Genomic DNA, 26,948 nt, shown 5'->3' on the forward strand with positions numbered 1-26,948 from the left:
CGCTTACTATCAAGCTAGTTGGTTCAGTGTCTTCTTAGATTTAAAACATGGAGCTATTTTTGCAACCTATGACTTCAAATGATTAGTTTATTAGGCTATAGCTCACACAATCCTAATATTAGGTTATTATCGAATAATTATTAAATAAGTCATTATCTTCACGCTATTCGATAGACAGGTAGGCTAAAGATTCTACCCCTATGTTATAATAACTGGAAGCTCAAAATGGCCAGAATTAGGCATATACACTAAGATGATGAAGAACTGACACATTCCCAGATCCTTGTGGCATGACACTTGATTTGAACTATTGTGGGGGATTGAATAAGCACTCATGGGGTCCACATCAACAACGTTTAAAAGTTAAAATTCTTAATTAATTATATATTTTGAGCCATCAAGTTGAATACATCTCAATACTCGCCAAAGTCATTGACATTATAACAATGAAGAACACAGGCTATGTGTATAACTTTTTTATATTCCACAAGCGAAAAGTTAATGTATCCAAATCAATAAAGATGGATGCACATTCAAGAATTTGTAGATCAAAAGCTGTGCTACAGAAAATGCAGATAGAACGGTGTCAGGTAGACATGCCCTCCTCTCTCACTCTGTGATATTAGATCAACAATGCTTTTTAGAGGGAGGGGGAGCGGAGCCTCTAATGTCTGCCCACTCCTCCTCCCACAATGCTCTCTACAGAAAAAGAGAGAAAGAGCATCGAGGGTGTTTGCAGAATGATGACAAATGGCAATTGAATCCGAGGTTGTTCTTTTGATAGCCAAGTGTTAACTCTGAAAGATGCTACCAATGGTTGAAATTGAGCGTTTATTTTTGCAATTAGCCTTTTCTCCTTGACACAAGTTGGGCTAACTATAATTTTGAGCACATGTAGTAATACGCCTATGCTGTATGAGTAGACATAAGTAATATGATGTGATCTAATAGTAGCCTAATGTATGCACTATTTCTTCAGAAATGCTTCACAACAAATAGTTTACAATAATACATGTCTTTATTGGTATCATAGTTACATGTCATTTAAATACATTCATAGTTCACTCAGTCACTTACAGATTCGTTCATGGGAAAACGGAACTCCTAATATTCCGCAGCATAGTGACATTTCAAGGGATTAAAATAACAAAAGAAGGATATTGGTGTAAAGTTTAAAACTTTATATGATTATTGGCCTTCAGTCATAATAGCATCACAACTGTCTTTTGTTAGCAGACAATGTGTGAAACCACAAGTGTCCATCCATATTCCACCACCCAGCTCCTGGTTACAACCAGGGGGAAAGAACATCTAATATGAATTCAACTCCTCTGAAGAGTGTTACTGATTCTAGAATAGATTCTTGAACATAAAAGAATTTGAAAACAAAACAGTGAACTTAAAATAGGAGGGGTTCCATTGCACACAAAAACATGCATTCGTCTCCTCTGTTTTCCGTTAAAGGAAAGGAGCAAGGTTTCCGAATGGAATCAAGGCCACAATTTATATCCAATCTTGCTTCTAAATTTAAAAAAGACCAGTGCTTCAGTCAACCTCTAGAGTTATGAGAATGATAATCTATCATAGACATTGTCCAAGGATGCTAATACCCCCCAAAAAGGCCACCTAGCCTGGTCCCAGATCTGTCTGTTCTGGATAGACAACTACTATGGCCAATGGCATGCCAGCACAAATAGATCTGGGACCAGGCTAGATAGAGCCCATCTTCCAGAATTAAATCAATTCCACTTAAAGATGCACTCCAGGATCTTAAGCACAACAAATGAATAACATATAGTACAAATTGAATTTGTATCATATGACGTCATCCATTTCGTATATGTTACGTTTTTTTTAAAGGACGTAACATATCGTACAAAATGGATGATGTAGTACACAACTTGATGACGTAGTGCACAAAAAACTCTTGAGCACCATTTTCAAAACGACTGGCTAAAATTATACAAAAGTTCGAGAGTGCATCTTTAACTACAAGCCCCACTGTTTGTTCACATTAAGCAGAGCTATTCTCCTGCATCTCAGATGATGCTCATCACTCACCGACAATATCAGTCACCTTCTGCTGTTTAGTTTTAATCTACCTTTCTATTATATGGCACCTCCTACACTCATAGAAAAAAATAGCTATCTACTGTAGAACCTAAAAGTGTTCTTCAGCTGTCCCCATAAGATAACCCTTTGAAGAACCCTTTTTGGTTCCAGGTAGAATCCTGTTGGTAAAATGTAAATGTAAAATGTCCCAGGTAGAACCCCTTCGAGTTCCATGTAGGTCCCTTTCCACAGAGGGTTCTCCCTGGAACCAAAAAGGGTTCTCCTATGGGGACAGCTGAAGAACCCTTTTGGAACAATTTTTTCTAAGAGTGTAGACAATTCATATCAAGACTGGGAAACTGGGTCAACTGTGGATCATTTAAAGGTCTATTACAGTCTAGTGTATTATATACTGTACCTATACCATACATACAATCATGGACAATTTACATCATTTTAGAAAACCATTTGTGGTAATAAGTGGATATAAATGTATTGTTATTGGCAGTCATCTGCTATGATATGCAGTTATCAGCAATTCCCCAAAAAGCCACAGGATTCAAGAAAATAGTTTTATGTCCACAAAGACATGCAGCCAGCACATGCACAACCGCCCCTCATGCATCCACACACCCACCGCTTCCATTGACATACACACTCACTCATGCATTCAGGCACAAATTTGCTTAATTGCAGAACAGTGATGAGCTTTGATATAATATTGTATCCTATGGTATTGCATGTAGAAAAATAAAGATAATTAAGGAGGATAGTTAGTTCATTTACAATATAAATTAAAACAGGAAATTAAATATTTGAGATTATACAATCTTACTTAAGACAATTTCACTTGGTCTAATATTTACACATGAACATGAAAGGAAAAGAAAGATGAGAAAGAAGCCATAGTACCTCTAGGCATAGATACACCAAAGGAATGTAAAAACCCTGGAAAGAATTGGCATCTTGGCATAAAATCGCCAACAGCTACAGAAGTAGAGTAAAACTGCCTTGACTGTGAATGTCATGGAAAACAAAGAAGGATCTTTAAAAACCTCCTATACAAATATATCATTTTTTTGTACACACAATTTGGGGTTATTGCAGTAGTAGATCAACATCGATCACATTTGCTGGAATTTCAAAGAATGAAGTCCAACAAGAGAGAAAGAAGCAGGAATGTGAAAAGGGCTGCATGGAGATGCATTGACATTTCACAATGTCCTTCTAATCTCATCTGAGACAGCAGGAATGGCACTTTCTCTGGCACATGAGGAGAGGAGACTCCAGGATATTAAGCCAAAGACTTCTATGCTTTTCACACTGCCGTGCCAACCCGAACCAAGCTGTGCTGGCTCAGACGTTTTTATTTTCAGCACGGTTACACATTATGCTGGAGGTGTAACCAGGCCAGCTCAGTACATCGGTTCAGTCCAGCTCGGTAGTGCGACAAGGGTATGTGTGTGTTCAACCTGGAGGAGCCAGCAGGCTACCTGCTGCTTCTGGCAGCTCCATGGCTAAAGAGAGAAGGCTCAAGGCTCAGCGCTTTGTGGTTTCACCCCAAACAATGAGGGGATTTGAACCTGCCACCGCAGAAGGAAGCCATGGCAATGGATTTTGTGTGCCAACCATCATCTAGGATTAGCCAGTGTTTGAAAGTAGGCTACTACATACAAAATCAATATAGATGGTATGGTCTAAAAATGTAGTTTGATATAAATTGAGCCATTCATGTACATGCACGTTATCCACGAAGACCCATGATAGAAGACCATTGTTTTTCAGGAATGAACTATATGAATTCATTTCATTTTTTCAATAACCCAGGCAGAGCTAGGATTCAGAGGTACTTCTTTCTTCTAGGGCACATTTTGAGGTTGGAGTTTGAGTGTGGAAAGGATCAGAAAGCGGTGATCCCTCTCCTGTAGGGACCGGGAGAGTCTACATTTGGCACGCTCATGTCCTAGAACACAGAACACAAATGAACTCTGCAGCATTCCAGAACATCATGCATTCCATTCCCATCTGCAGGTGGAGTCCAGAGTTATGAGTCCAGGGTTCCACAGAGGTTACCATGGCCACTGTAGGAAGTATCCAAATAATCCAACACACTTAATGAGATTATCTGAAATCTATAATCCCGTTTTGAAAAAAGCCACCATTAAAATGGGTCTAAACATACAAATATCAATAGAGTTCTAAGAAAAATACAAATATTTGAATAGGATGCAGATAGAAGCAGTTAAATTACACTCAGATATCACACAAGATATGAGGCATCACTTGCTTATAGCAGAGTTTTGAGCGTTATTATCCTGGATACAGTCCAATGTAGTAAATAGATACAATTAATTGAAACAACAAACCACTCTTGGTGAATCACAGGTTATTAAAAGTTGCATTAATAGGAACTGTATCAAACCAAGCGTAAAATGCCAATGCAATAATACATTCCTTGAAAGGCATTAAAGTGAAATATAATGTTTTCTGTTCCAAACATCTAGATGAAGTATGGGAAGTACTGAGTCAGTGGATCATCATCATAGTCCCATGCCATTAGATGGATGGTGGGTGTTTGTTTCAGCATGGCTGAGAGAGAAAGGCATGGATGCTGCTGTCACTGTGGGAGACAAGACTACTACCCCTGAAAGAAAGAACAACCCCTGCCCCCTTCACCGCTACCATCGCTCCTCTAGTCTACAGAACCGGCAACATCCTCATCCTCCACATTCCTAGGTAATGGATGGTTACTTGGTCTATACCCCCATAGTAGGCCTTCATTGAAAATCAAAACATTTGAAAATTGCATAAAAATTCATGGAGTTGGGATGTTTGTGGGGGGCATTAAAACATTTATAAGTAAGCTACCGTCCATCAAGAACAATTACTCTCAACCCCAAAATAAACAAGAAACAAAAATTGCCATCCAATTGTATTCCTTCAGTAGGGGCACGCCACCAGTGAAAGCCAGGTTGTCTGGTCCTAGAAACAAACAGGCTTTGTGTTTAGTTGAGTGAAGGATGTTTTGGCCTTCATTCTCCTCTCATTGGTTGGTTTGTTGCTGGGGTGTCACAGTTGCATGTCTTTTTTCCTCTCTGTCCTCACAATCAGAGTAGAGTAGGTGTAGTGTGACACCTCCCACCTCAACAGTCACTTCCAACCTGCAGGGGGTTCCCATTCCCTCCCTTACTCCCTTCCTGTTTGTCCACCCCCCCCCCCCCCCCCCCCTCCCCCTCCTGCAGGGAGTCCATCCCCCTTCCCCCTCTGCTCTGGGCCCCCTGGCAACCCTGTAAACTGTGTCCTCCCACCTGGTTGGCTGGTCACTGCAGGTTAATTATCAGAGCCACAGTCAGGATGATACCCATCAACATGAGGAAGGGAAGCCAGGTCTTCAGGAACCCTGCACAGCTGGAAAGGGGAGACAGAGATGGAGGGGAAGAGAGAGGGGAGATGGACAGAGAGGGGGACGGAGAGAGAGAGAGAAAGAGGGGGGAGGGTAAAGAGAGTGGGCGATACAGATGGGGAGCAGAGAGAGCAGGAGGGAGAGCGCGAGAGAGAGGCATTGGCTTTCTGGAACAACAACAATAACACAAGACGTAAGCATCCATATGAGGTCTGAGGAGTGACTGAATGAAAATCAAATTCTTCACCTAATTTCCCCCATAGTCTTGACAGCACACACCTGAGATTGCACGCACGTAGTCAATTACACAGAGGCTCAAGTGGTTGCCATGACAACCTCTTAAGATCCAGCCAGGCCAGGGTCATGTGACGTGTCTGTCCAACCAACCAACCCACTCACATAGCTACGCTCCAATGTCCATACTAGGATAAGTACCACTCAGATTGCGTGCATACATGGGTTCACTCTAGGTAGTATGCTAGTGGGGAGACTCCTGCCCGCTACCACTCTCACATGAGGGGGCATGGGGACGAGCTGTCACATTCCTTCAACCACAACATCAGACTCAATCCTAATATCTCCACAGAATCATCAGGAGGCCCTCTGTCTGTCTGTCTGTCTGTCCCTCAGAGTGCTCCAGGATTCTCTGTATTCAGAGGAAATTCAATGACATATATATCAGCCCCTGGGACCCAGAGAGTACAGAGCGTACACACATCCAATATCCAGCCCTACCTCACATGGCCTTGTGGAGCATAAGTAAGATACAGTTCTGCCTCTAAAAAAGTTGTCACAGTGTGGTGAATCTTAACAACATCAATGCAAATGCAGTCTGGAGGAGTTTCTTTTGACCTTAACCATTTCTGCAGCTTTATCTCAGTACCTGACATGGTTGTCGTAGCTGAAGGAGAGCAGCCCGAAAGAGAGACAGACAGTCAGTATTTCAGTACCTGACGTGTTTTCCGTGGACTAGGGAGAGCAGACAGAGGTTGATCATGTTCCACGAGGTCTTGTTCTCGTAGCGCATCAGGTTTAGAGCCATGGCCACATGGGAGTGACAGTTGTCACAGCAGAGGTTGTGCTAAGGAGAGAGAGGTACAATCAACGTTTGTATGGTGCAGCACCCTTGTAACAGTTTAGGGCAGGGGTGTCAAACTCATTTTAGCTCAGGGGCCACATGGAGGAAAATCTATTCCCAAGTGGGCCGGACCGGAAAAATCATGGTATATATAACTTAAAAACAACAACTTCAGATTGTTTTCTTTGTTTTAATACGATCAACATACAACATAAAGCTGGAGCCTGAGGACAGTGTGTCCAAAATAGTACAAGCACAACATCACTATTTGTCACACCCTGGCTCTGGGACTCTATATGTTGAGCCAGGGTGTGTTCATTTCTATGTTGGCTAGAGTGACTCCCAATCAGAGGCAACGAGTGTCAGCTGTCGTTGGTTGTCTCTGATTGGGAGCCATATTTAAACTGTCTGTTTTCCCTTTGTGTTTGTGGGTTTTTGTTCCGTGTTGGTCATTGTTACCGTGGACTTCACGAGTCGTTTCTTGTTTTGTTTATTGTTGTCTATTATCACTAAAGATAATAAAGTTTAACCATGTTCGTTCATCACGCTGCGCCTTGGTCTATTCAATACGACGATCGTGACAGAAAAACCCACCAAGTAAGGACCAAGCAGCGTGTCCCGGGGCAGAACTTGGACTGGACATGGGAGGAAGCGCCGGGAGAGGCCCTGGCGAAAGAGGAGCAGCGGCGTCAGCAGTGTCAACGTCGGACAGGCGAGAGGCAACCCCAGAAAATTTTTAGGGGGGGGCACACGGCATGGACGACGGGGCTGACGGAGGCAGAAAAGGGGCGGATTCAGAAGGCCACCAGGTTACGGGTACACCGCCCTGTACGTCCTGTGCGGATGCCTCACACAGAGTGTGTGAGGGTAGGCATTCAGCCAGGACGGGTTGTGGCCGCTCTTCACTCCAGGTCTCCTATCCGTCTCCACAGCCCGGTTCGGCCTGTCCCTGCTCCACGCACCAAGCCTACGGGGTGCGTCGCCAGCCCAGTCCGGCCTGTCCCTGCTCCATGCACCAAGTCTACGGTGCGCGTCGCCAGCCCGGTCCGGCCTGTCCCTGCTCCATGCACCAAGTCTATGGTGCGCGTCGCCAGCCCGGCCCGGCCTGTTCCTGCCACTCGCACCAAGTCTACGGTGCGCGTCGCCAGCCCGGCCCGGCCTGTCCCTGCTCCACGCACCAAGTCTACGGTGCGCGTCGCCAGCCCGGCCCGGCCTGTTCCTGCCACTCGCACCAAGTCTACGGTGCGCGTCGCCAGCCCGGCCCGGCCTGTTCCTGCCACTCGCACCAAGTATACGGTGCGCGTCGCCAGCCCGGCCCGGCCTGTTCCTGCCACTCGCACCAAGTCTACGGTGCGCGTCGCCAGCCCGGCCCGGCCTGTTCCTGCCACTCGCACTAAGCCAGGGGTGCGAGACGTCAGCCTGGTAAGGCCCGTTCCTCCTCCTCGCACCAAGCCAGGGGTGCGAGTCGTCAGCCTGGTAAGGCCCGTTCCTCCTCCACGCACCAAGCCAGGGGTGCGAGTCGTCAGCCTGGTAAGGCCCGTTCCTCCTCCACGCGTCGTCAGCCTGGTAAGGCCCGTTCCTCCTCCACGCACTAAGCCCGGGGTGCGCGTCGTCAGTCCAGCACAACCCGTGCCTGGGCCACCGGTGCCTGGGAAGGTACCGGTCAACTGCTCCACTATGGAGCTGAAGCTAACCGCTCCTGCTAAGTCCAGTTCAGCTCCAGCCAGCGGGGCCAGACTGGACCAGGGGCGCTATGGGGGGTTTATTGGAGGGTGGGTGGCAAGGCCGGAGCCAGAACCGCCGCCGAGGAGGTATGCCCACCCAGCCCTCCCCTGTTTTGTTCAAGTTGAGGCGCGGTCGCAGTCCGCGCCTTTAGGGGGGGGTACTGTCACACCCTGGCTCTGGGACTCTATATGTTGAGCCAGGGTGTGTTCATTCTGTTGTGTTTATTTCTATGTTGGCTAGAGTGACTCCCAATCAGAGGCAACGAGTGTCAGCTGTCGTTGGTTGTCTCTGATTGGGAGCCATATTTAAACTGTCTGTTTTCCCTTTGTGTTTGTGGGTTTTTGTTCCGTGTTGGTCATTGTTACCGTGGACTTCACGAGTCGTTTCTTGTTTTGTTTATTGTTGTCTATTATCACTAAAGATAATAAAGTTTAACCATGTTCGTTCATCACGCTGCGCCTTGGTCTATTCAATACGACGATCGTGACACTATTAAGCACATCAACATAAAAACATATAAACATAAAGCTGGAGCCTGAGGACAGTGTCCAAAAGCACAACATCACTATTAATCATAAAACACCTCAAGTTATTTGAAAGTTCTGAGGACAAAGAACACACAAACACACAATGCCTCAGTGATTCACAGAAGTATATCACAGATCACAGAACTATATCAGGGTGTCATTTCTCAGGCAGAAATGTAGATAAAAATAATGAAATCCTGTTCCCCAAACAAGTGCAAGAACCACAGAGTCAAGAATAGGTTAAATATACAAATAAAATAAAATCAATTAAAAACAATAGCACATCAACATAAAAACATAAATCTGAAAGCGTCGCTCAAACTCCCATAACAGTCCCGTTATTTTATCTTTGAACCGCTTCATGTCTGCCACATGTTGGGTCGCGCACACATTTTTCAGACAGGGGAAGTGAGCTGCATCACCACCGGCAAGTTGCGTCTCCCACAATGACAGCTTCAACTTGAAAGAACGTATGCTGTCATAATACTGCGTGACAACTTTGTTGCGCCCTTGCAGCTGTTTGTTCAAGTTATTCAGGTGCTCTGTAACATCCACCATAAATGCAAGGTCCTGCATCCATTCTGCGGAATGAAATTCTAACACTGGTTTGCCCTTTTCTTCCATGAACTGTTCAATTTCTTCTCGTAAATCAAAGAAACGCCTCAGCACAGCACCTCGGCTTAACCATCTTACCTCAGTGTGGTATGGCAGGCCATAGATGTGGTCTTTCTCTCTGAGAAGGCTGTCAAACTGACGGTGATTCAGGCTTCTGGATCGGATGAAATTAACAGTTTGGATGACCACCTTCATGACGTTATCCATCTTTAATGACTTGCAACACAAAGCCTCCTGGTGCAAAATACAGTGAAAAGTCAAAAAATCACGTCCTCCATTTGCAGATTGCACTTTCTCTCTGAACTTTGTCACAACGCCTGCTTTTTTCCCGATCATTGAGGGCGCACCATCTGTAGCCAGGCTGACAGCGCGGGACCAGTCCACTCCGACCCTGTCCAGCGCGCCGACGAGTGCGATAAAAATATCAGCTGCTGTCGTTGTATCTGTCATCGGCACCAACTCCACGAACTCCTCGGTGACGGTCAATGTGTCATCAACTCCGCGGATGAAAATGGCCAGTTGTGCAACATCTGTAATGTCCGTGCTTTCATCAATTGCAACCGAAAACACAATAAATGACTTTACTTTTTGCTTCAACTGGCTGTCCAAATCCACTGAAAGATCGGAAATCCTGTCTGCAACTGTGTTTCTTGTCAGGCTGATATTTGCAAAAGCCTGCCGCTTTTCAGGGCACACAATCTCCGCTGCCTTCATCATGCATGTTTTTACAAATTCACCCTCACTAAATGGTTTTGAAGCCACTGCGATTTCATTAGCAATGAGGTAGCTAGCTTTCACTGCAGCGTCACTGATGTCTCGGCTGTGAGTAAACACAGACTGCTGTTTCTTCAGACCCGCCAACAGTTCATTCACCTTCTCTCATCTCCGCTGTCCTTGAAAGTTGTCATATTTGTCGGCATGAAGACTCACATAGTGGCGACGAAGGTTATATTCTTTCAGCACTGCAACATGCTCTGAACACACCAAACATACAGCTTTCCCATTCAATTCAGTGAATAAATAGGATGACAATTTTTCTTGGAACACTCTGCACTCTGCGTCCACTTTTCTCTTTTTTGACAGAGACATATTGGGGCAATGAGGGTGCCAAAGCACATAATGTTAAAAGTAGAAGCCGTAATAAATATCGCGGGCAAAACAAAGTAGCTCATTGGCTGCACGTGCTTGACCTACTTGCTCTGCCCCGGTATAAACAGTTTGCTTGCTTAACACAATTGCTATTGCGCCATCCAGTGGACGCAATTGGAACAGCAGTTTATTTTATTGAAAAATTGCAGCGCATTTTTATACTTTACAAAATTATTAATATTTTTTTTTTTTTTTTTTAATCATCTCGCGGGCCGGATTAAACCCGTTTGCGGGCCTGATCCGGCCCGCGGGCCGGACGTTTGACACCCCTGGTTTAGGGGTTCAGTACCTTGCTCAAAGGCACAACGGCAAGAGATATCATCTATGGTACACTATATATACAAAAGTATGTGGACAACCCTTCAAATTAGTTGATTTGGCTACTTCAACCACACCCGCTGCTGACAGGTGTTTAAAATCGAGCACACAGTGCAGCAATGTTCCAACATCTAGTGGAAAGCCTTCCCAGAAGAGTGGAGGCTGTTATAGCAGCAAAGGGGGGTCCACCTCCATATTAATGCCCATGATTTTGGAATGAGATGTTCAGCAAGCAGGTGTCCACATGCCTTTGGTCATGTAGTGTACCTAGAATCCCAATAGAACCCCCCGGTCAGAATTTGGATTCAAACCGATGACCTTCCAGTTGGAACCTTCCGCCCACAATTCCTTACCATTCTGTTTTTATACTCCTCTGAGGCGTCTTGCACTGCTGTGTCCCAGGCGTTGGAGCCACTAGCATACACCTTGGCTACGTCCAGCATCCAGTACCTTCAAATACACAGAGAATCTATCAGAAACTAAAGCAACTACTACTCTGTAGCCTGGTTGGTCCCAGATCGGTTTGTGCTGTCTTGAGTTGGGTATACAGCACAAATAGATCTGGGACCAAGCTAACTGCTCTGCACCAATATTCTCTCCCAGAATTGAATTTAAATAATGCACAAGTGCTTTAATTCAAGATACAGTGGGGTCCGAAATTATTCACACCCTTGATAAAGACGAGCAATAATGACTGTATAAAATAAATAATTAAAATACAAATGTACATTGTATGCTCAATTTTTTTTAAATTTATATTATTTTGTACCAATACAATTGCTCAGAGAAATAAATGTTGTTTAACAAGTAATACATTTTTTTCACACAAAAAAAGGTAGGGGTCAAAATGATTGACACCCCTAAAGATTCTTATAAATAAAGTAGTAAAAAGTTTAGAATGAATGATGTCCTGAATGAATCATGAATAACGATGATGAGTGAGCAAGTTATAGAGGGTCAAAGATCATAACCCCAAGACATGCTAACCTCTCACCATTACCAATAACATGTTTTGGGGTGTGTGATCTTTGACCCTCTGTAACTTGCTCACTCATCATTATTCACGATTAATCCCTACCTTTATGAGAAATTTTTTTTTACTTGTTAAACAAAATCTCTTTCTCTGAGCAATTGTACAAGCATAAAATAGTAGAATTTCACAGAATTCTTTATTTTATACAGTCATTATTGCTCATCTTTATCAAGGGTGTCAATCATTTAGGACCCCACTGTATGTTGAGAAAAGATGCTGAGGTTTTAATATCCCTCTACTGATTTTACCTTGAAGAGGACAATAAATATTTCAGTCATCGGTATAAGAATAAACACACCCCAGAACATTTCATTTACTTACTTTGTTGGTCTCCCAAAGGCCATGTTGTCTTCCTGCAATAAAACACAAAGAAAAATAACATGCAATATAAAAGACCACCCAGGAGGTGCTAGCGTGGCACTGGTGTGTGTGTGTGTGCGAGCGCGTTAAAGCGTCAGCATGCTTCAGTTTTGTTTTAGAGTTAATTTCATGCAATTCTATTCTACATTTTGCCATGCGGCGTAGAGAAAATGTTGCAGTTTTAAAGCAAGTTGGCTGCAATTCTACACATTTTGCCATGGGGCAGAGAGATGATTTTGTAATTTGACATAACTAATTTGCAACATTTTACTCATTTTGCCATGGGGTGGAGAGAAAAATTTGCAGTTTCACAGCTAATTTCCTACAATTCTACACATTTTGCCATAGGATGAAGAGAAATGTTAGCAGTTTTTAATATGGTATCTGAGTGAAAGTGACTAACAAAATCAATGGGGCCCCCGGTCGTAATTCGACCATGATTACACACATAAAATGCACATACATTTATACTGACTATACACACATCCACTCACATAGAATCATCATATACGCTGCTGCTACTCTGTTTATCATATATCCTGATGCCTAGTCACCTTACCTCTATACATATCTACCTCTATCTAGTGGCGCAGTGGTCTAAGGCACTGCATCGCAGTGCTAACTGTGCCACTAGAGATCCTGGTTCGAATCCAGGCTCTGTCGCAGCCGGCCGCGACCGGGAGACTCATGGGCGGCGCACAATTGGCCCAGCGTCGTCCAGGGTAGGGGAGGGAATGGCCGGCAGGGATGTAGCTCAGTTGATAGAGCATGGCGTTTGCAACGCCAGGGTTGTGGGTTCGATTCCCACGGGGGGCCAGTATAAAAAAAAAATATATGTATTCACTAACTGTAAGTCGCTCTGGATAAGAGCGTCTGCTAAATGACTTAAATGTAAATGTAAATGTCTATCGATCCAGTATCCCTGCACATTGTAAATATGGTACTGGAACTGACCCTGTATATACTATGCTTACTTACTTTATAGTGTTCTTCTTATTTTTATATCTCGTGTGTTTTGTTCTACCTTGTTATTTTTAGTATTACAGTACATTGTTATTGATGACTGCATTGTTGGGGTTAGAGCTTGCAAGAAAGCAGTGGCGACCTGTCATTTAGGGCAGGTGGTGCAAAGCCCCACCTGTTTTGAGCACCAACTTTTTAGCAAAAAAGTTTGTTTTGCATGTTATTTTATCATTAACACGTATCACATATTAGTTTGCAAACAATGTAATTTAAAAAAATATATATCATTGAGTTAATAAAGCCGCTTTCTTGAGTAAGGCAGCTCCAAAATGCAGGTATTTCAGTCTAGCTTTCTGTGGTGGTGGGGCAGCCAGCAGGAAAATACGGAGCGTAGGGGTTGGTAATGTTCTCTAGTTGCACCGTGATTGGCTCAGTGTTCTGTCACTCATGGGGACACTACGTCACCGCAAAATCTACGGGGAGAGCTTGAAAATTAAAGCCCTTTTGGGTGCTACCATAGATTTACATCAGAAGTGCCAATCCAAGAAGGCTCAAGGTCATTGGCCACAGATAAAATGTAAAATCATGTTATATCTACCGTTGCTTTGATTGGACTGATCATGTCCACATCATACTTTCAAAATCTTAGCTAGCAAGCTAGACAAGCAGTCATCATCATGAATCAAGTCGACAATCTACTGGCAAATCATTTTCAATCATTGTTATATGAAGAGAAATTAAAGATAAAACGTATCGATGCTCATCGGCCATTGGACATAAACATTACACAAATTCAACAATGAGTGGTTTGACAAGGTGCCGCTGATAGCCAGGTGTAGCGGTTGTAAGGATTCACACCATGGTGCTGAAAAGAAAACTCTGTATTGGGACAGCTTTATGTAAGACCTAACAATTTGTGGGCACCGTTTGTCACCGTTATAGTGCAATGAATGTATTGTTTCATGCTGTGTTGTGTTGTGTTGTGGCTTTGCTGGCATGCATCCCAATTTTTGTTGGGGGGGGGGGACTTTGCCCTAACAAGATTTACATGCTAAAATCGCCACTGCAAGAAAGGCATTTCATTGTACTTGTGCATGTGACATTAAAACTTGAAACTGAAACAATTCTAACTCTCAACAGTAAATTGAGACCCTGACTGAGTTTAGTTTAGTTTTTGGAAATTGATCCATGGGCCTACCAAAGTGCCCATCCCGGAGCTAGAACAAACATTATGCTAACATTTAGAAAAGCTCATGGTGGAGAAAGTGGTGGCAGAGGGGTTTCGTCTTTAGTTCTTACAGACCAGGTTAATCCTATGGTGTATATATAGTCTTTCTTATTCAATTTAGCAATCCCAAAAAATTGATTTTCTTTTTGGGGCCAACACAGGGTGCTTGTAGCAGTGTGCTAGTAGCAGTGTACTTGTAGGGGAGCTTCAGGGAGTTAACAGACCATATTGAACTTTTTATTGATCCCTGAGATGACTTCTATTTCCCTGACAAGTTCTTCCAGGAAGGCCAATGTAATAGTGAGCACACACACACACACTGCTATTTAGACTCTTCTTCTCTTGAAACCTAGTCCCCAGTCGAGTCCCAAGGCAGCGCCCGCAGTAATAAGTATGATTGATATATATATATCACTGCAAGGAGCAGCACTTGACATACGACTCAATATAAGGTTCTGCTTGCAGATCTAGTAATATAGATCTATAGTTCACTACCTCTACAGGCAGCTGAGAGGTATTTCAATGTGGTTTAAAACCAGCTCTTTGCCTGTTCGCAAATCTGTTTGTGCTGTCGTGGAAACTTTTATAACAATACTTCTAACAAGTATTACAGACAAAGCTCAACATCCTGGAACAGTGAAGGCCGGTTTCCCCCCAACCAAGATTAATCTACAGGAGTAGGCTTAATCTTGGTCTGGGAAATGAGCCCTAAATCAATGCCAGTGTGTGTAGTGTCTAGGCCTATCAGGAATTCAGCCAAATGATATGTGTTGCGTCAAAAGACAGGTATTCATATTCAAGGCATTCACATTTTCAACTTATTTCAAAGATAAAAAACCAGCAGGGGGCAAAAAAGTGTATGCATTGTGGAACCCATCATTAGCTTGTGTTTCCCTGGGGAACATATATACTGGTGCACCTTTGTGATAGCAGGTGGTGAAATGTTTGGTGAAAAAAGCATTTCACTGGAATTCCATCATGGAAGAGGAGACTCTCATTCAGCTCATTTAGGATTCTGGAGACTCAACCGGTAGGCACATGGACATTGTTGTGTAAAATTGTTGCCAGTTAGGTGTTTATTTGTGTTGAGAATTGAGACCAATTGTCTAATTTAGTATATATAGTATAATTTAGATAATGACTACATTGAGATTATATATTTAATTTGAAATGACCTTACTTGAAGTAATGTATATTTATTTTTGTGTTTTGCCTTTAAAGGTTATCAACCTAACTAACTAACTAACTGGAATTAAATAAAAGAAGTCAGAAGAAAATTGAGTTTTCCCTTGCGTCCTTCAGTCCTTAAAGAGGCCTTTTTAAAGTTTGGGCAAAGAGCTGCAGTGTGAACCATACACAATTTGACAATATGGGTCAATTTTCTTCTGCCGCTTGAGAGAAAGAACAGAAAAAGAGGGTAGTAAAAAAAAACAGAAGAGGAGAGGAAGAACAGAAGTACTCACAGAGACAAAGTAGGGTCCAGCAAAGTCCCGGATGATACCAGAAGAGGTGCAGATTCCCATGTGTCCAATGAACGGTAGCAGCCATCTGCAGGGATGCAACTTTGGTTTTAGAAGTGTGGGGGACATAACCTGGCAGGGGGTCTGGGGGTCCTCCCCCACAATTTTTTTGGGGGGATCTAAAGTTCATTTCCTGCATTTCTACACAATCCAATATGACGGCCCTTCTAGCCGATGGCCCTTCTAGCCGTCTTCATTTAGAACAACAATATTGTGTTGCACCTTTAACCACTAGCCTAACAAATTAACTCTTAAAGTTAATTTGGGCCCAGCCAGCCCGAGCCGCCTGCACACCCGACCCCCACCTGTCTAGTCAATAACTCAACTCTCTCCCAACACAATTTCCTTCCCACTTTTTTTTTTTTTTCAATGGAAAAGCTTGGAAATAAAAGTAAACAAAAACATACACATATACATTAACACACAGTAACAGTACATCCTCCATATAATTCATATCATAGGCCTAATAATACTGTAGAGCTCTTTTTACTTGCACACAATATAGCTGGGTCACCCTGTCCTGTCCCTAGGGGTCCACAGCCCTGCAGCACCCCAACACAATACACCCCAGTCAGCTTTAGGATCTTAGTGAAACATTATTTATTGGTTTCAGGTGTGTTAGGCCAAGACCAGAGTGACAACCCACAGGACGGCAGACCCCCAGGGCCAGGACTGAGTAGCCCAGCAACTAGGGATTGCCTAAATAGGTATCTCCCCTGACGTGGGCATGTTTTCAATACAGAATCCTTTTGTCGTACAGTATTCCATATAAGGCATCCAGACCTTATGAAAGTTGCCCAGTACACCGTTAAATCAAATCTAGGGATACATAACTTGACATTTCTGCCATCCATTGTGACATTGTTGGAGGACAACCAACCTTCCAATTAATAGCAATGCATTTCTTAGCCACTATAAATGTTTGGTTACACAGTTTCTTCTGATAACAGACTCCAGCATCAACATTTCCAAGCAAACAAAAATAAGGAGAAGGGAGAATCTGTAAACATGCTGAGATAAAATAACATACTCTTTGCCAGAAATTCAGCCAGCCTTCACAAGACCATAGCATGTGCAACTATGTTCCCTTTTGTGTTTTACACCTCCAGCAGAGGAATAACATTTCTGAGTGCATGTTATTCAGTTTCACTGGCATATAGTACATTCTATGGATGGTCTTAAACTGCAGTAATTAATGTCTGAGATTATATGAACATGACTGGGCATTCAAACATATCTGTATCCACTCATCATCATCAATAGCGTCTACCAGGTCTTCCTCACATTTTTGTTTGACATGTTTTGTGTCATCGGGAAAAGCCTCTATCAACCCTTGATACAGTTTAGACTTGAAGTTTGTCTGACTGCCTTAAAATAGTTTCAATCTTTGAAGCATCTGGGTTGTCCAGTGTTTGCTGCACAGAGAGAATAAAGTGTTGTATCTGCAAAAGTGCACCTCATCTACATCACAGACTGGGCTTTCCTGGCTGCCTGAACCTGCTGAGACCCCTGTCACCATCTGATCCTGCTCAGATGAGGTATGACAAAGAATACATTATATTAGGGCTGGGCGATATGGTCAAAATATCATATCATGGTATTCTTTTTTAAATGACGGTATGACGTAGGGATAACCCCATTTAGTCGACTGGTCGATTGTTTGGTCAATAGGCTGTTGGTCGAACAATCTTTTTTTAGTCGAGCACTGGCAGTGGACTAATCCATTGCGGAGGCTGCGGGGATGGCAAACCAGTATTACCAGTAGTACATTTACTGTTAATTCCCATAATTTATTATCTACAATGTTTGTTGGGTTACACAATCTCTGTTAATGCATTCAATATATTATTATTACAGTCTTACCGTTCTCATTGTAGGAGTGGACAGGTTGTTTGCAGAGCGCAACAACCTAGGCTACATTTGTGAGAAACAAGTTTTGGTTTATTTCGTTCCATTTACGAGTTGTCAATTTATTCATTGTCTTTTATTTGAAGTGCTCCTGTCAATCTTGAGTAAGGATATGATAATATTTCTGATTGTCTTAACTCACCATCACTGTGAAGCTTCTCAAAGTAATTTTTTCTTTGCCTCAAACTGCAAGTAAATTAAGTCTGTTTTTATATCCATTGAGAATGACAATAGTTCCTCACCATAGCTAATTAGAAAAAAAATCCAGCTCTCCCTTTTGATAACCACTCAGCATGAAAGGGGAAAAAAATGTAACGCTCTGTCATAAAATAGGCCTACCTGATTACTTCTTATCCCTTGCGCAAAGAGCATACAGCTGTGTCTGTCCGGAGCTCACTGGTGCAGGAAAAGCTGAGGGCCCAGAATATACAATGTTGCAAGTTTGCTAGCACAAGCTTTGGGTCAGACCAAGTTAATAGTTGATACAATGTTTCAAGTTCCTTGCAGACGGGCCATGGGTAGCCAATGTGATTTATAAGATATTTATTTTTATCAGGATATTTTCTACCTGCGGGCTGCAATTTTTTATTTGTTGTCTTTATGTAGGGCTATTTCTACATAGGCTATTGGCAATGGAATTTACTTTCCGATTTGTATCATTTTAATTTAAGATATACTTTTTATTAACCACATGACATTGATTTTGAGATATGAAGACTTTATTATAAAATAAATTAAACTGTTCCACAAAAATGTGCATATGAAAATCATAACTGGCACGCAGATCAGTAGAAATGGTATGACAACTTGGCACACCAAATGGAAAAGTTTGCCTACCACTGGTGTACCCTATTACCGGCAACTTCATGAGAGTAATGGCAGAATCTGCAAAGGTCAGCAGCAGCAGGCGGAGGTTTTTTTCTTCTGGTTAGGCTATATTGATCTCTGGCTCCCTCTTTAGTGATTTGTGTGTCTTAATTTTTTATCACAGTACTTAAAGCATCAGACAAGCTCACTAGCCTACATATAGTTGATTTTATTCAAACATAGGGTGTGTCTATGAACTGTTGGAATCATGGAAATATAATGATTATTCTAATTCTATAATTAGAATATAATAGTGGGCACTTTGAATACAGTGTTGTTTGACATGACAACGAATGAAAATGCCAGGGTAGGAACCAAAGTGTTGATAAGTGTTTCCTATGGGACCCTATAATCTTTGTCTACATTTAATGTTTTCTCTTTGCTACATCAAGTAGCTAACATATTCATGCTTCACGTATTCCTCTGATTTAGAAGATACGGTTGCACAAACAACATGCTGATTTAGGTGCTATCAGGCTGTATAGCTAGTTACGTTTGCTCTGACTCAGTACATTTATTAGCTAGCTAGCGATTAGCATTAGCGGCTAACACGATTTAGGTCCAACTTGCTAAGAAAAGACAAACTAGCTGTTTGCAGATGTAAGAAAAACTAACTAATAGAGTAATTATAGAACGCTAGTGGATTTATATTAAGCAGCAAAGTGAAAACAGCATCATTGTCATCAACGTTGTTGCATGTGCTGCATTGACCATGCAGACCTAACGCAAATGTCTCGTGGTCGAGGAACAACAAATGTGCTCCTTGAGTGACAGTGGGCGGGGCTAGGTCTGTGTGGGAAGCGGCATGGAGAGAGAGAGCAGAGAGAGATGACTCAAGTAGCAGAGTAAACTATAAAACTGGATGTTACACACGCCGTATCACATTTAGCAAACCAAACATTCAAATACTATTATAGAAGGTAAAGTCAAAACCCAAACCGGTCCGTGCATCAATACCGGTATATCGTAAAATACGGTATACCGCCCAGCCCTACATTATATTATCCAAGAATACAATCAATGGTTCAATTATTACAATTACCATTATTCCCAGATCCCCAACTGTAGTTTTAAGCTTAAGATGCTGTCCTGTAGCCACTGTAGGTCTACCCATCAACTCAAGATGGAACTTTGTATCATTCACTGATATTGTTAATACTGCACAATTTCACCTGAGCTCCGTAGACTGGTCTTCCCTGGCTGTCTGACCCTGCTGGGACACCTGTCCTCATCTGATCCTGCTAAGGATACAAAACATTTCCATACAAACAACAGCTGTTAGATAGTAATAATAGCCACCTCATCTCGCTATCTGACAGATAGCTAGAGGTTATAGCTGAACTGGCTGTGGTAGCTAGCTAGCTAGATAATTCACTCCCCTCAGTCGAGAGGGGATGAAATATTAGCTAACGTTACATGTCAGTTACACTACTAGCTCAGCACTGGGAATAAATGCTAGTTATTTTTTTCTGTGAAGTCAAACAGCAGTTACCTTGCCAGCTACATCAGTCAACTAAATAGTAGCCAGTTTCTCCTCTGCTTGCTTTTACAACTCAGAGAAAGAGCGTAACACATACACATTGACAGCAACTGCCTCTATTCAACTCTCCCGGCTTGTAAGCCAGCCTTTCAGAAGCTTTGCCTTCACACAGCCTGTCCGCCCGTGCGGTCCTAAATCCAGCCGGCTGAACCCTCCAAACAGCCTACCAACCTCTCTGAGGCGTCCGCATGCTCCTAAAGCACACCCATGCCGCATTTTGTATCAAAGTGCAATGGTAAAACTGGGCGGGACTAAAATGCAATTTCAGACTGTGTGAAAGTTGCACCCCTGGCCATCTGAATAATAAGAATACGATTTCAATAGACATTAAAGATCAAATAATAGCCTGCCCTTGACTGTCACAATAAAATAAATAAAAATAAAACATAAATAACTAATTGTTGAGTTATTTGGGATTTACACATCAATTTATTCACTGTGGATGACTTTCAAAGCAAAGGTTATCTTCAATTCCTACATGGGATATACAGTGCCTTTAGAAAGTATTCATAGCCCTTGACTTATTCCACATTTTGTTGTGTTACAGCCTGAATTCAAAATGGATTACATCAATGTATTTTCTCAACCATCCACACACAATATTTTTTTTTATTTATTTCACCTTTATTTAACCAGGTAAGCCAGTTGAGAACAGGTTCTCATTTACAACTGCGACCTGGCCAAGATAAAGCAAAGTAGTGCAATAAAAACAACACAGAGTTACATATGGGGTAAAAAAAACAAAGTCAGAAATACAACAGAAAATATATATACAGTGTGTGCAAATGTAGCAAGTTATGGAGGTAAGGCAATAAATAGGCTATAGTGCAGAATAATTACAATAGTATTAACACTGGAATGCTAGATGTGCAAGAGATGATGTGCAAATAGAGATACTGGGGTGCAAAAGAGCAAAATAAATAACAATATAGGGATGAGGTAGTTGGGTGGGCTAATTTCAGATGGGCTGTGTACAGGTGCAGTGATCGGTAAGGTGCTCTGACAACTGATGCTTAAAGTTATTGAGGGAGATAAGAGTCTCCAGCTTCAGAGATTTTTGCAATTCGTTCCAGTCATTGGCAGCAGAGAACTGGAAGGAATGGCGGCCAAAGGAGGTGTTGGCTTTGGGAATGACCAGTGAGATATACCTGCTGGAGCGCAGACTACGGGTGGGTGCTGCTATGGTGACCAATGAGCTAAGATAAGGCGGGGATTTGCCTAGCAGTGATTTATAGATGGCCTGGAGCCAGTGGGTTTGACGACGAACATGTAGTGAGGACCAGCCAACAAGAGCGTACAGGTCACAGTGGTGGGTAGTGTATGGGGCTTTGGAGACAAAACGGATGGCACTGTGATAGACTACATCCAATTTGCTGAGTAGAGTGTTGGAGGCTATTTTGTAAATGACATCGCCGAAGTCAAGGATCGGTAGGATAGTCAGTTTTACGAGGGCATGTTTGGCAGCATGAGTGAAGGAGGCTTTGTTGCGAAATAGGAAGCCGATTCTAGATTTAACTTTGGATTGGAGATTCTTTATGTGAGTCTGGAAGTTGAGTTTACAGTCTAACCAGACACCTAGATATTTGTAGTTGTCCACATACTCTAGGTCAGACCCGTCGAGAGTGGTGATTCTAGTCGGGTGGGCGGGTGCTAGCAGCGTTCGATTGAAAAGCATGCATTTAGTTTTACTAGTGTTTAAGAGCAGTTGAAGGCTACTGAAGGATTGTTGTATGGCATTGAAGCTCGTTTGGAGGTTTGTTAACACAGTGTCCAATGAAGGGCCAGATGTATACAAAATGGTGTCGTCTGCGTAGAGGTGGATCTGAGAGTCACCAGCAGCAAGAGCGACATCATTGATATACACGGAGAAAAGTGTCGGCCCAAGAATTGAACCCTGTGGCACCCCCATAGAGACTGCCATAGGTCCAGACAACAGGCCCTCCGATTTGACACACTGAACTCTATCTGAGAAGTAGTTGGTGAACCAGGCGAGGCAGTCATTTGAGAAACCAAGGCTATTTAGTCTGCCAATAAGAATGCGGTGGTTGACAGAGTCGAAAGCCTTGGCCAGGTCGATGAAGACGGCTGCACAGTACTGTCTATTATCAATCGTGGTTATAATATCGTTTAGGACCTTGAGCGTGGCTGAAGTGCACCCGTGACCAGCTCGGAAACCGGATTGCATAGCGGAGAAGGTACGGTGGTATTCGAAATGGTCGGTGATCTGTTTGTTAACTTGGCTTTCGAATACTTTCGAAAGGCAGGGCAGGATGGATATAGGTCTGTAGCAGTTTGGATCTAGAGTGTCACCCCCTTTGAAGAGGGGGATGACCGCGGCAGCTTTCCAATCTCTGGGGATCTCAGACGTTATGAAAGAGAGGTTGAACAGACTAGTAATAGGGGTTGCGACAATTTCGGCGGCTAGTTTTAGAAAGAAAGGGTCCAGATTGTCTAGCCCAGCTGATTTGTAGGGGTCCAGATTTTGCAGCGCTTTCAAAACATCAGCTGTCTGAATTTGTGTGAAGGAGAAGCGGGGGGGGGCATGGGCAAGTTGCAGCAGAGGGTGCAGAGTTGGTGGCCGGGTTAGTGGTAGCCAGATGGAAAGCATGGCCAGCTGTAGCAAAATGCTTGTTGAAATTCTCGATTATTGTAGATTTATCGGTGGTGATAGTGTTTCCTAGCCTCAGTGCAGTGGGCAGCTGGGAGGAAGTGCTCTTATTCTCCATGGACTTTACAGTGTCCCAAAACTTTTTGGAGTTAGTGCTACAGGATGCAAATTTCTGTTTGAAAAAGTTAGCCTTTGCTTTCCTGACTGCTTGTGTATATTGGTTCCTAACTTCCCTGAAAAGTTGCATATCGCGGGGGCTATTTGATGCTAATGCTGTACGCCACAGGATGTTTTTGTGCTGGTCAAGGGCAGTCAAGTCTGAGGAGAACCAGGGGCTATATCGGTTCTTAGTTCTGTATTTTTTGAATGGGGCATGTTTATTTAAGATTGAGAGGAAATTACTTTTAAGGAACAACCAGGCATCCTCTACTGACGGAATGAGATCTATATCCATCCAGGATACCTGGGCCAGGTCAATTAGGAAGGCCTCCTCGCTAAAGTGTTTTAGGGAGCGTTTGACAGTGATGAGGGGTGGTCGTTTGACCGCAGACCCGTTACGGACGCAGGCAATAAGGCAGTGATCGCTGAGATCCTGGTTGAAGACAGCTGAGGTGTATTTAGAGGGTATGTTAGTCAGGATGATATCTATGAGGGTACCCATGTTTAAGGATTTAGGGTTGTACCTGGTAGGTTCGTTGATAATTTGCGTGAGGTTGAGGGCATCTAGCTTGGATTGTAGGATGGCTGGGGTATTAAGCATATCCCAATTTAGGTCACCAAGCAGTACAAACTCAGAGGATAAATGGGGGGCAATCAATTCACATATGGCAAATATCAATACCGCATAATGACAAAGTGAAAACATGTTTTAACACATTTTTGCAAATGTATTGAAAATGAAATACAGAAATATCTAATTTATATAAGTATTCACACCCCTGAATCAATACATGTTACAATCACCTTTGGCAGCAATTACAACTGTGAGTCTTTCTGGGTAAGTCTCTAAGAACTTTGCACACCTGGATTCTACAATATTTGCCCATGATTCTTTTTTTTAAATTCTTCAAGCTCTGTCAAATTGGTTGTTGATCATTGCTAGACTACCATTTTCAAGTCTTGCCATAGGTTTTCAAGGAGTTTTAAGTCAAAACTGTAACTCGGCCACTCAGGAACATTAACTGTCTTCTTGGTAAGCAACTCCAGTGTAGATTTGGCCTTGTGTTTTAGGTTTTTGTCCTGCTGAAAGGTGAATTCATCTCCCAGTGTCTGGTAAAAAGCAGACCTAACCAGGTTTTCCTCTAGGATTTTGCCTGTGCTTAGCTCCATTTAGTTTATTTTTTTATCCTGAAAAACTCCCCAGTCCTTAATGATTAGAAGCATACCCATAACATGATGCAGTCTCCACTATGCTTGAAAATATGGAGAGTGGTGCCCCAAACATAACATGTTGTATTCAGGACAAAAAGTTAATTGCTTTGCCAAATTTTTTGCAGTATTACTTTAGTTGCTTGTTGCAAACAGGATGCATGTTTTGGAATATTTTTGTACTGGCTTCCTTCTTTTCACTCTGTCAATTAGGTTAGTATTGTGGAGTAACTACAATATTGTTGATCCATCCTAAGTTTTCTCCTATCACAGCCATTAAAACTCTGTCTTAAAGGTCACCATTGGCCTCATCGTGAAATCCTTGAACGGTTTCCTTCCTTCCTTCCGGCAACTGAGTTAGGAAAGACGCCTGTATCTTTATAGTGACTGATTGATACACCATCCAAAGTGTAATTAATAACTTCATCATGCTCAAAGAGATATTCACTGTCTGCTTTTTTTTATCTTTACCCATCTACCAATAGGTGCCCTTCTTAGCGAGGCATTGGAAAACCTCCCTGGTTTTTGTGGATTAAAATTCAATGCTCAACTCAGCGACCATACAGATAATTGTATGTGTAGGGTACAGAGATTAGGTAGTCATTCAAAAATAATGTTAAACACTATTACTGCACACAGAGTGAGTCCATGCAACTTATTGTGACTTGTTAAGCAAATGTTTAAACCTTAACATATTTAGGCTTGCCATAACAAAGGGGTTGAATACTTATTGACTCAAGACATTTCAGCTTTTCATTTGTAGTTAATTTGTAAAACATAATTCCACTTTGACATTATGGGGTATTGTGTGTAGGCCAGTGACCAAAACATCTTCATTTAATCAATTTTAAATTCAGGCTATAACACAACAAAATGTGGAAAAAGTCAAGGGGTGTGAATACTTTCTGATCAAATGAACAGACAGACAGGGCAGTGTATCGTTCTCTTACGCCTCGATCACACCGACAGCGTCATTGCGTTTTGATACACCAGAAGTACATTCATTTCCAATGGAACGCTGCGTTTGCCTTGCAGCATTGCGTTGCAGTTGCAGTGCATTCTGGGTGGTGCATACGTTGGGTTTATCCAACGTATGCATCAAATTGTATGCGTAGACTTGACAGAAATAGTAGCAAAAGGTGAATGTTATCCACAAAAAATGTGGGATTACAAAATGACAAAAGTTTGACTGCAGAATTTATTCCACAGCATTGATGCATGTATGAAAAAATAAATGGGAGAAAAAACAAGAGGGACAAAAATGTATGCACTCACTAACTAACTGTAAGTCACTCTGGATAAGAGTGTCTGCTAAATGACTATAATGTAATGTAATGCAATGACACTGTCGGTCTGATCGAGGAGTAACTGCATTGAGCTACAGCGATTGAGTTCCAAATGGCACCCTATTTCTTTATGTTGCACTAATTTTGACCAGGGCCCAAAGTAATGCACTACATAGGGAATAGGGTGCCATTTGGGACGCAAAAACAACATTCTTTGCTCATAAATCTGGCAGCCCACTAGAGCATTTCGCTGACTCATCTACATATAATTGATTTATACCAATGATACCCTTACAGTATGCATTCAAGAGATGCTCTTTTGCAATAGTGAAATGGCGCAGGAAAGAGGGGCACAACACTGAGGAGGCATCCTAGATAATGTCTGATCCAATAGAGTGCAGTGCAATGCAGTGGTGCCGACCTAAATACTAGGCAGAGAGAGATCTTATGTGGGGGGCGAGTGGGTTGTTGGGTAAAAAGCGGGTGCTGAGCACTGTCAGTGTGCCCCAAATACCACCCTATTCTCATTAGTGCACAAATTCTGACCAGAGCCAAAAGTAGTGCACTATAAAGGGAATAGGGTGCCATTAAGGACGCATCCTGTATCTGTCTCCTCCTTGATCCAAAATACACTCCCTACAACACAATCAGATTGAAATATAGCTAATAAAATACATTTCTGTTTTGAAACAGCCAAACCATAGAAATCAGCCCATTTTGTTTTGGTAGCCTGATAAAAACTTATAATGTGCAAAATGCCAACGACCTGTCTGTGAGGATGATGTCACTTTAAACTACTGTAACAGCTCGTGGCTTTGTTACTATGTAGCGAGTGGCCTCGCTGAAACTGATAGATTGCGTCAAGCTGCTTTGATATAACGCCAGCTGGTTGGATTAATCATTAGGATACATTGCAGCCATTTCGCTAAAGTTATTGTAACCAAGCTTGCATGTGTGCCTTTACGAAGCCAGCAAATGCTAATTAGCCCCTGGGCTACGCTGTCAAGTGTCCCTGACCGTATATGTCGAAAAAGAAAAGCCACCGTTTAAAATTTGACAAGCTTTGTCCTCGGAACATATCGGTATTTCTAACCGACTGTATGGGCTTAAAAACAGCTGATAAGCAAACTGATAGCAACTGGTTAGCCAGCTAGCAAACGTTAGCTACCGAGCTGTCACCAATAACTAGCCCACTATGATTATGAATCACGCACAAAACACGACAAAGCAGACATGCAAGTTTACTCCGGGAACTCACGATAGTACGGGGATAGGTGTCCACACGATACAGTAGGGGTAACGACTCGTATTGGGGTTTATTCTCTCAAAGGCTATGTGGTAATTCTTCATGGTGTCGATTTCGACATCCGCCATCACCAACTGTGAAAAATGAATTTCAT

General features: G+C 42.5%; 1 pseudogene across 1 annotated transcript; it reads right to left on the reverse strand.

Annotated features, from left to right (window-relative positions):
- Window positions 1-5,322: 5,322 nt before the first annotated feature.
- LOC311119925 (transmembrane protein 222-like) lies at window positions 5,323-26,948 on the reverse strand (annotated as a pseudogene). Its single transcript, XR_014615250.1, has 6 exons — window positions 26,807-26,948; window positions 15,915-15,999; window positions 12,222-12,253; window positions 11,221-11,317; window positions 6,406-6,536; window positions 5,323-5,460 (listed from the first exon to the last, which is right to left on the reverse strand). The product of XR_014615250.1 is annotated as a transmembrane protein 222-like (transcript).

The sequence above is a fragment of the Coregonus lavaretus genome (genome assembly GCF_964263955.1).
Source record: "Coregonus lavaretus genome assembly, chromosome: 3".
Classification (NCBI taxonomy): Eukaryota; Metazoa; Chordata; class Actinopteri; order Salmoniformes; family Salmonidae; genus Coregonus; species Coregonus lavaretus.